Below are 8,769 nucleotides of genomic sequence, written 5' to 3' on the forward strand. Positions count from 1 at the left end.
TCCCTCCCTCCCTCCCTCCCTCCCTCCCTTTCCCTCTCTCTCCCCATCCATCCTTCAGAAAGAGAGCCTTCACTATTACCTGATCTTGGCCTTCCAGTCTTCTTCAGAATTGTGGGAAAAATAAGTTTCTGTTGTTTAAGTCTGGCATTTTTTTTTTTGAGGGAAACCCAACTGACTGCCCCCCCCCCTTTTTGGTTTTTTTTGAAGTAGGGTCTCACTCTAGCCCAGGCTGACCTGGAATTCACTAAGGAGTCTCAGGGTGGCCTCGAACTCACAGCAATCCTCCTACCTCTGCCTCCCGAGTGCTGGGATTAAAGGTATGTGCCACCATGCCCAGCTTGCCCCCTTTTTTTATGAGAGGGAGTGAGAACAAGATCGAGAAAGGAGAGAGTTGGTGCCCCAGGGCCTCGAGCCACTGTAATCACACTTCAGATGCATGTGCAACCCTGTGTGCTTGAGTCACCTTGTGCATCTGGCTTACATGGGACCTATAGAATCAAACATGGGTCCTCTGGCTTCACAGGTAAGTGCCTTAACTGCTAAGCCATCTCTCCAGCCCTAAGTCTGGCATATTTTGTTGTCATAACTCCAACAAACTGCTACATACATTCTGACATAAGCCATCTAGTCATATTCAAAACATGGCTCTATATTCTTCCACAGTTTGTCAATATGGAAGACAGTAGTATCTGATTCAGAATTTGCACATATCCTATTAACCACTAAATAAAAGTATGAGACAATCATGTAGTAAAGTCACAGGTTTTCTGTAACAAATTTACATGGACCTATTTCAATCTGTTTTGATAAATAAAAAAGAACAGATGTGCAAAAATTAGAGACTGGTAAGTTTTGTGCTTTGACTATGGAAATATGAATTGTTGTTTAAAGAAATTTCAAAAAAGATATTTGTAGTATTTGGGTAAAATGACATAAAAATTAGAAAGCTAATGAAAAATGAAAGTAATTTTAATACACAGTTGAAATGTGGATCACTTTCCTGACAGTTTTATTTTCTGAATGTTGCAAGATGTCCTTTTTATAAATTTGTAAAAATAAATTCAAAGCATCTTTGGCTATCTTCTGCAGAGAGTTGCCTTTTACTACCACATTGGCTGCATATTTTACTAGTTAGGAAGATTCTAATCATGATTAAAGTTTCATTTGGCTTCTAGTCCTGTCATTTTAAATATACAGAGTCCAAAATGAATAAATCAAACCGAGTAAATGGTTCAATTTTAATGAGCTCTGATTTAGTCAACTACTTTCAGCTGACTGCTGTTCCCAGTGACTATTGTGGTATGGGATAGGCTCATCTGTCTATAAATACCCAAAACATCTACTGCTTCCAGAAGAACACGAGGAGGTATTCTTAGAAAAAAGGAAAGTGTTTGCCCCTCACCAAAGCTGGAATCAAATGGCTAACTACCAGTGAGAACAGAGGCCCCATGGCATTTACCATTCACTCAATCAATGCTGATTAATCACATATAGGGTGGAGAGTTAAGGCACGGGCTTACCAGCCAAGTTGCCTGGGTTCAAGTCCTTTTTTTCTTGTTTGTGTGTGTGTGTGGTGTGTGTGCATGAGTGTGCAAGCACACATACATGCGTGTGCTAATGTGTGTGGAGGCCAGAGGTGGATGTTGGCTTTCTGTCCGAATAAAATTTTAAATCTTTAAATATTTATTTATTTGTTTGAGAATAAATAATTTGAGAACGAGAATGGGTCCACTAGGGCCTCTTGCCACTGCAAACGAGCGCTACTTTGTGCAACTGGTTTTACGTGGGTACTGGGGAATTGAACCCAGGCCACTGGGCTTTGCAAGCAAGCACTTTTAACCTCTGAACCATCTCTCCAGCTTGCCTTCCACCTATTTTTTAAGACAAGGCCTCTTACAGAACCTGGAGCTCACCAATTCCCCTCCACTAGCTGGCCAACAAGTTCTAGAATCCTCTGTCCCCCACCTCACCAGTGCTGGGATTACAAGTACACACTGCCACACTCGCCTTTCTTTAGGGGGAGAGGAGTCAAGGTAAGGTCCAATTCTAGCGCAGGCTGACCCGGAATTCACTCTGTAGTCTCAGGTTGGCCTTAAACTCAGGGTGATCCTCCTATACCTGGGTCTTCCAAGAGCTGGAATTAAATGTGTGTGCCACCCCGCCCAGCCCACATCCACCTTTTTTTTGGGGGGGGGTTGGGGCTTTTTATTTGGGTTTGGGGCTCCAAACTCAAGTCTTCTTGCTTGTTATGCAATGCGTGGCACTGACTGAACCATTCCCAGATCCCCTGGTTTAATTAACTTTTTACTTCATCTGATCCTGTATATTGGTCAAAATGAGTTAGATTTGTGACAACTTTAAAATATGCACGTTTATCTCTTAGGCATACCCCATTTCCATCATGAGGGGAGGGAGCTTTGCTCCCATAGTCACTGAGAGGTCTTGGATGGGAGAGACCCTGGCATCTGGTGGTTCTAGGTACAGTTCTATTCTTTGGAGCACTGGCGTCTCCTAGCAGCAACGACACACTCTAACAGAAGTGACCCAGAACACAGGAACGATGAGGTTTACCAGTTCTTCTACAGCTTGTATAGCCCAGGGGCCTGACCAGGAAAGGATGAGGACTTCCGAGTCATCTCAGGCACATTACTTCATGTCCCTGGCCCTACTACCTCATCCATGCTAGAAGGCAATATAAACTGTGTCTATCTTACGAAGCTACTAAGAGCGTTGTGCCATTACACACAGGGCACACTGAACTGTGATAAGTAATGTGAACAAAAAGAGGAAGTACTCCTCTCTTCCTTGGAAGTTCACACTAGTGGTTAAGGCACTTGCCTGCAAAGCCTAAGGATCCAGGTTTGATTCTACAGGTCCCATGTAAGCCAGATGCACATGATGGTGCATGTGTCTAGAGTTTGTCTGCAGTGGTTAGAGGCCCTAGCAGGCCCATTCTCTCTCTCTCTCTCTCTCACACACACACATATATATATAGAGAGAGAGAGAGAGAAAGAGAGAAAGAGAGAGAGAGCGCAAGCTGGAGATATGGCCTAGCAGTTAAGATGCTTGCCTGCAAAGCCAAAGAACCCAGGTCTGATTGCCCAGGTAAGCCAGATGTTCCAGGTGGTACATGTATGGGTCTGGAGGTCATTTGTGTGGCCGATGACCCTGGCACACCCATTCTCTCCTCCACCACCCCGGCCTGCTTCCTTTCTCTCTCTCTCGCTCTCAACTAAACAAATAAAATATTTCAAAAACTTTAAAAAATAAACATTTGGTCTACAGCCATACCACCATGAATGTGCATGATCTGGTCTATCTCGGAAGCTAGGGTGGGGCCTGGTTGGTACTTGGAAGGGAGACCATAAACATATGCATCTTAATTCCTAAGGACATCTGCAAAATTATGGTCATTTCTTCTAATAAGTAATGTGGAAAGGCAGAGCATGGCAATGTGGAGTTGGTAATTCCTGGTTAGGCTCTTGGCTCTGCCACTACTTGGCTGTGACTTAGTGACTTAACCTCTCTAACCCTCAGTATCTTAGCTTAAAAATGCCCACGTGGGGTTAGTAATGAGCAGTAAATGGCAAGCAGGCATCTGAAAATGCAATATGAATCCAAGTTCATCAGAGTTATTACTTTGAATATATTCTCCACATTCTAGATGGAAACTTCATGTCAATAAACATGCATGGTGCACCCATGTGCCTTCTCGTAACTACTGAGGAGTGGGATTAGCTAGCTTATCTTGTGTGTGTGTGTGTGTGTGTGTGTGTGTGTGTGTGTGTGTGTGTGTGTGTGTGTGTATGCATGTGTATGTGTGTATATACAACCTCAGGTTGGTCCTCACCTTCTTTGAGACAAGGTCTTTCTTTTTTTTTTATTTTTTTTTTTTTAATTTTTTTTTTTGGTTTATTTTTATTTATTTATTTGAGAGCGACAGACAGACAAAGAGGCAGAGAGAGAGAGAGAGAATGGGCACTCCAGGGCCTCCAGCCACTGCAGATGAATTCCAGACACGTGCGCCCCTTGTGCATCTGGCTAACGTGGGTCCTGGGGAATCGAGCCTCAAACCGGGGTTCTTAGGCTTCACAGGCAAGCACTTAACCGCTAAACCATCCCTCCAGCCCTTTATTTTTATTTTTGTTTATTTTTCTTTATTTATTTGAGAGTGACAGAAGACAAAGATAGAAAGAGAGAGAGAGAGGGGGGAAGAATGGGCATGCCAGGTCCTCCAGCCACTGCAAACGAACTCCAGATGCATGCGTCCCCTTGTGCATCTGGCTTATGTGGGTCCTGGGGAATCGAGCCTCGAAATGGGGTCCTTAGGCTCCATAGGCAAACACTTAACTGCTAAGCCATCTCTCCAGCCAGAGAAAAAGTCTTTCTTGTTATTTGTCTCAATGAATGCCAGACTAGCTCGCCCACGAGTTTTGAAATTCTCCTGATTCCACCTCCCATTGGGATTATAGACCCATGAACTAGTCGTGTCTGGCTTGATGTGGGTTCTGAGGATCTAAGCTCCAGACATCTGGCTTGCAGAGCCAGCACTGTTTCTTTTATTGTTGTTTTGTTTTGTTTTGTTTTGTTTTGTTTTGTTTTGTTTTGTTTTGTTTTGTTTTGTTTTTGTTTTGTTTTGTTTTGTTTTTGTTTTGTTTTGTTTTTGTTTTGTTTTTCAGGTAGGGTTTCACTGTAGCCCAGGCTGACCTGGAATTCACTATGGAGTCTCAGGGTGGCCTCGAACTCACAGCAATCCTCTTACCTCTGTCCCCCGAATGCTGGGATTAAAGGCGTGCGCCACCACACCCAGCACGAGCTCATCTTTTGAAGTTACATCAGTTTAAAAACTTTCTTAAATATAAAAGCAGAATAGACTACAACAAACAAAAACCTACATGGTCCAGAACATATATTTCCTGATCTAAACTTCTCTTTTTATATCTACTTGATCCAAAATCCAAGCCCACAGATATCTTCATAATTATTTTGTAAATACCCAAAGATTTTCTCATGGCTTCTCCATACCAACCCTCTTCCACCTTCTAGCTGAGCCCAGAGAGAGGGCTTATCATCTCCTAATAGTTCTGCATCTCACATCTCTGCAAGGTGCTAGTGAAACCATAAAATGGTCCAGAGATTGGATTACTGGATGCTCAGTGTAAGTCATCTGAGAGAAATGTACTTTGATAGACTTGCAATTTGCACACAATGAGTTTGCAAGCTATTTCATCACATCCACATGAATAGTCATCCTTGGTCAAGAATATTTGCTGTCACTGGACATGGTGGTGCATGCCTTTAATCCCAGCACTCAGGAGACAGAGGTAGGCAGATCACCATGAGTTCAAGGCCACCCTGAGACTACATAGTGAATTCCAGGTCAGCCTGGGCTAGAGCAAGATTCTACCTCAAAAACAAACAAACAAAAGGAGTCTTTGCTGTTACCCATTTCTTTTTGTGTATGGTTGTATAGACAGCAGCCCTATCAGGGCGAGTTCACTACTAATCAAAAGTTATACCTATGTCATTTCTATTATCCACTAGGCAATTAAAACATAGATAATGATAGCTTATAACCTGACAGTAAGTTAATAGCAATTAACCTTATTGAAATATTTTCCACAGAATCAAAATCCACTTCACAAGCCACCAGGCTGGTATGGCACTGTAAATTAAATACCAGGAAGCTTAGAGCATGATGGGAGTTTGGCCTTCTCCCTGATCTGTGTCCATCCAATCAGCTGCTGAGTGAACTGCTGCTCAGAGCACAGGGAGCAGAGTTCATACCTTCCTTCACCCTGTCCCTGGATGCTGACGCCAAAGTCCCACACATCCTGTTTCTGCTTGTAGCTCTCGGGCACCTCCTTGGTGCAGAGAGACCTTGGTTTCCTCATGAGCCCAGTCTCAGGTTTTCTGTCCTCTCTGCCCTCCTCAGAGTAGTGTGGTGTCTCAGAAGACTTGTCTGTGTCTCTGCTATTACAGCCCACAGTTTCTTTTTTTTTAATTTTAATTAATGTATTTTTTATTAAAAACTTCCATGATTGTAAACAATATCCCATGGTAATGCCCTCCCTCCCTCACTTTCCCCTTTGAAACTCCACTCTGCATCATACCCCTCCCCCTCTCAATCAGTCCACAGTCTCTTTCTTCACCATCGGTCCCTGACAGGTGGTCTTGAGGCCTCCATAGAGGAGAGGAGAAACGATGTTCCTAGCAGGGTGAAGCTATGTCTTCCTCAGTTAATGACTGGGGCCCTCGAGTATGCTAATCACCTGTTCTAAGGCATGCCATGTCTCCTTCCTTTCTCTCATTGCAGCTGCTATTTTTTGTTGTTGATGTTCTTTTAAAAAGTATTTTAGGGCTGGAGAGATGGCTTAGCGATTAAGCGCTTGCCTGTGAAGCTTAAGGACCCCGGTTTGAGGCTCGGTTCCCCAGGTCCCACGTTAGCCAGATGCACAAGGGGGTGCACGCATCTGGAGTTTGTTTGCAGAGGCTGGAAGCCCTGGCGCGCCCATTCTCTCCCTCTCCCTCTATCTGTCTTTCGCTCTGTGTCTGTCTCTCTCAAATTAAAAAAAAAAAAATTAAAAAAAAAGTATTTTAGGGCTGGAGAGGTGGCTTAGAGGTTAAGTGCTTGCCTGTGAAGCCTAAGGACCCCGGTTCGAGGCTCGGTTCCCCAGGTCCCACGTTAGCCAGATGCACAAGGGGGCGCACGCGTCTGGAGTTCGCTTGCAGAGGCTGGAAGCCCTGGCACGCCCATTCTCTCTCTCTCCCTCTATCTGTCTTTCTCTCTGTGTCTGTCTCTCTCAAATTTAAAAAAAATTAAAAAAAAGTATTTTAAGGCTGGAGAGGTGGCTTAGCAGTTAAGTGCTTGCCTATGAACCCTAAGGACCTCAGTTCAAGGCTCAATTCCCCAGGACTCACGTTAGCTAGATGCACAAGGGGGCACATGCATCTGGAGTTCGTTTGCAGTGGCTGGAAGCCCTGGCATGCCCACTCTCCTCTCTCTGTCTCTTTCTCTCTCTGTCTGTTGCTCTCAAATAAATAAACAAAAAAAAATTTTTAGAAGTATTTTATTCACTTATTAGACAGACAGACAGACAGACAGAGAACAGGCACACCAAGGCCTCTTGCCACTGCAAACAAACTCCAAATGAATGTTCTACTTTGGGCATCTAGCTTTACATCATGGGTACTGGGGAACTGAACCTGGGCTGTAGGGTTTGCAAACAAATGCCTTTAGCTGCTGAGCTATCTCCACAGTCTAACCTTGCTTGGTTTATCAAGAAGTCCAGGGCTGGAGAGATGGTTTAGTGGTTAAGCACTTGCCTATGAAGCCTAAGGACCCCAGTTCAAGGCTCGATTCCCCGGAACCCACATTAGCCAGATGCACTAGGGGACGCATGAGTCTGGAGTTCGTTTGCAGTGGCTTGAAGCCCTGACACGCCCATTCTCTCCCTCTCTCCCTCTGCCTCTTTCTCTGTCTGTCACTCTCAAATAAATAAATTAAAAATTAAATAATAAAAAGAAGTCCAGACTGTGTGTGTATGAATGTGTGTGTGTGTGTAGTTTATTTCAGGGCAAGGTCTAGTCCTGTCTCACAGTATAATGATGTCCATTTATATGTCTAATTATTCACTTTCATAAATGAATTTCCCATTTGGAACACACAATTTCTGATTTTAAAAGCTATTCTTATTTTATTTATTCAAGCAGATATTTGCCACTGCTGACGTAATGGCAGTGATAAATAGGAGTTTCTCATAGGCCATCCGTTCTGTTGAGATAGACAAACACTGAAAAACGAATAACAAGTGTTTGATTACAGATAGGGGATTAGTGTTAAGTGCTCAGAAGGAGGAAAACAGGTGGGGACAGAAAACAGCAAGGCACCCAGCTTCATCTGAGGTTGGAGAAGGCCTTCCCAAGGAGCGCTGACAGCTGAGCAGAAAGAAACTGGGAATATTCCTGAAGAGAACCTAGACCAACAGGAGAGAGGGTGGACAGGCATAGCAGTGGAAGGCGAGTATGATCCAAGTACGCATGTCTGAAGATGTCATAATGAAACCATGATTTTAAATTATAATAAAGTAGTGAATATATAGTATTTAAAAGAAAAAACAGAACGGGAACGGGGAAGGAGATGTGGAGTGCTGGGGGTGGAATGTGCTATAGAAGGAAGTATCCTGAGGGGCTGAATGAGAAAACCCCAGGGATGCAGAAGCTGATGTCTCTCCGGAACCGAAATAACACGGAGCTAAAATACAATCATGAAGGAGGCAAGTGCTCACCAGTGAGCCAGCAAGCAGGGTGGCCCAGGCCATGGGCAGAGCTGTTCGCCATGCTGGATGCTTGGGGTTTGTGATGGTTACGTTTGTGTCAGCTTGATTTGTTTGGGAATCCACAGACATTCCTCATAAATGGGTCTGTGAGGTTGCTTCCAGGAAGGATTAACTAAAAGAGGAACCCTTCACGCAGGGTGAACCCTTCCCCCAAAGTGAACAGCCCCTCTAGGAGAGGAGCTTTATCTAAGGCAGCTCTGGGAAGGAAGGTATCCCCTCCTCCTACCTGGCTGTCCATGCTGCTTCCTGCTTTCCAGTGTGGACTGAGACCAGCGTGGAGGGAAGACCAGAGTGGATTGAAGACCAGCGAGGACTGAAGACCAGCAGCTCTCCAGGATGCCTCAGGCCTTCACTGCCGGATCGGGACTGCTGAGGCATCCAGCCTCGTGGCCTGAGCAGCTACCAGTTTCATTGACTCTCAGGCCTGCAC

This window comes from Jaculus jaculus, chromosome 3, assembly GCF_020740685.1.
Source record: "Jaculus jaculus isolate mJacJac1 chromosome 3, mJacJac1.mat.Y.cur, whole genome shotgun sequence".
In the NCBI taxonomy this organism is placed as follows: domain Eukaryota; kingdom Metazoa; phylum Chordata; class Mammalia; order Rodentia; family Dipodidae; genus Jaculus; species Jaculus jaculus.